Source organism: Pteropus alecto, unplaced genomic scaffold, assembly GCF_000325575.1.
Source record: "Pteropus alecto unplaced genomic scaffold, ASM32557v1 scaffold210, whole genome shotgun sequence".
NCBI classification, from domain to species: Eukaryota; Metazoa; Chordata; class Mammalia; order Chiroptera; family Pteropodidae; genus Pteropus; species Pteropus alecto.
The window spans coordinates 3,747,448-3,749,466 of NW_006431288.1; the positions used below are offsets into that span (position 1 = coordinate 3,747,448).

Genomic DNA, 2,019 nt, shown 5'->3' on the forward strand with positions numbered 1-2,019 from the left:
TGTGCTCCTACTGGTCTCCTCTCATCTTGCTTTCTTCTTCATGTCTATCTCTCTGTTTTTCTCTACCTCTGTCTCTCTCTGCTGTGTCTCTCTCTTGCTCCTTCTCCATGTCTGTATCTCTCTTCAAGTCTCTGTGTGTCTCTCTTTCTAGCTCCCACTCTATGTGGGTAATTCTGTCTACTTGCCTATCTTTCTGTTCCTACGTCTCTATCAGTGTGTGTGTGTGTGTGTGTGTGTGTGTGTGTGTGTGTGTGTGTGTGTGTCTGTTGGGGGAATATGTGGACTTCTGTTCACCTGTTCAAGGGGAAGAAATTTTGCCTGCTTTTCTGCATGGACCTGTTTTTGTGAGCTTGTGCATTCTGTTTCATCTCTCTCTATGTTTGTCTGTATGTTGTCTGTGTGTCTCTATGCATTTCTCCTTCTCTCCCTTCCCTTCCCCCTCTCCCTCTTCTCCCCTGCAAGTTGCAGAAAGAGGAGGAGGCAAGACCTTCCAGAAGCTGATTGGCTACCGGTGACATCACTGTTTTCTAGAGAAAGAGCTAAGATCACAGAGTATTTTTGGAGCAGAGCAGAGTGTTGCACTCACCTGCCTGAGGCCCCAGCAGGTTTCCCAATTCTCCCCACCCCCAAACTTGTCTCAGACAACGTTTGAATTCCAGCCCCTCAGGAAAAGCATGGAGAGGGCCCAGCTGCAGCAGGTGCCTCCCCCACAATCCCAGGGGCACCCAGAAAGGGATAGATCCTGCCTCCCAGCATCTAAGGAGCATAAAAGCTGATCTTGGACCCAGGAGAAACGGGCAAACAGTGGGCACCATGAGTGATCAAGGGGAGCAGTGTGTGTGTGCACATATGTATGGGTACATGTTTGTGTATGTGTAGCTCTTAGCAAAAAGACAGGTGTATGCATGTGGATGTGTGCATGTGCATGTGTGTTTGTGTGCATGTGAATTTGCATGCACATGTGGGTGTGTGCAGTAGAGACTTTTGAGGAAATGAAAAGAGGAAATACAGGATACTGGGGGAAGAGGAGTGAGTTATTCCCAGGGTCACAGTTACCTGGTGGGGGCGTAGAGGCTGTCCACAGAAGGGGGCTCCTTCACAAGGCTTTGGCCCTACAGCCTTCGGCAGCAGGAAAAGGGGTGGGGAAACAGTCGGACACTGCTGGGCGGGTGGCTGCCCCCCTCTACCAATGAAGCTGGGTTCTGGAGCTCTCTGGGTCCTGGGGTTGAGGACTCTGGGGGGCAAGCCCAGGAGGTGGGTCAGCTCTGGGTTCTGACATGGGTTCCCACAGGGCCGGCTGCTCATTTGCACCTCCTGCTGCCTCATTCTCACCGCATGGCAATGAGGCAGCCTTGTTCACACCTTCGCCAGCACTGGAGCAGGCTCCAGGTTTCCACCCTACCCCACCCCCAGCCAGCCCCTGAGCTCAGGGCTGAGTACCCGCCAGAGGCCCACCCCCTAGCCAGGTGGCCCCACCCTGTATCCCTTCTCAAGGACCCTATCTGAGAGAGGACACAGAGAGATAAGCATCCCAAAGATCAGAAGACAAAAGACAGGGAATTCCCCAGGAAGAAGGAAAAAGGGTGGGAGCCCTGCCCCAGCCTCCATACTCAGTCCCACCCTCCTGGTTTTCTGAATTCTAAACTATTTATCAGCTTTTGTCATCTCCTCACCACACACACACACACACACACACACACACGCACACACGCACGCATGTTCTCTCACTCCATCACCCACAAGCACTTCTCCCAAAGCCCAATCCTTTCTGAATCAAATCATGTCTAATAAAACACTTTCTCCAAAAAAGCTCACTATAAAAAAATAAAAAATAAATAAAATAAAATAAAAAGGTAAACAGGCTAGCAATGAAGAAGGAAGAGGAGCTTGATGGAGGAGAGACAGAGGAATTCAAACCCAGGAGGACACTGAACCCAAACCAAAGAGTGAAAGATTGAAGAAGCAAGGAAGGAGGCACAGAGATGGTTATAGTTCAAACCAGACACAGACAGAGCCCAG

At 50.5% G+C, this 2,019-nt stretch overlaps 1 protein-coding gene across 15 annotated transcripts in view; it reads right to left on the minus strand.

Annotated features, from left to right (window-relative positions):
- The window catches only part of IGSF9B (immunoglobulin superfamily member 9B), a 58,422-nt gene that overhangs the window by 48,767 nt on the left and 7,636 nt on the right, over positions 1-2,019 (minus strand). For 2 of the 15 annotated variants that reach the window (XM_025039608.1, XM_025039614.1), the window contains exon 2: positions 1,057-1,234. The exons of the other annotated variants lie outside the window; for them this stretch is intronic. The gene's annotated coding sequence lies outside the window, so the exon portion shown is untranslated. The remainder of the gene's footprint in view (positions 1-1,056; positions 1,235-2,019) is intronic. 15 annotated transcript variants of the gene reach the window in all.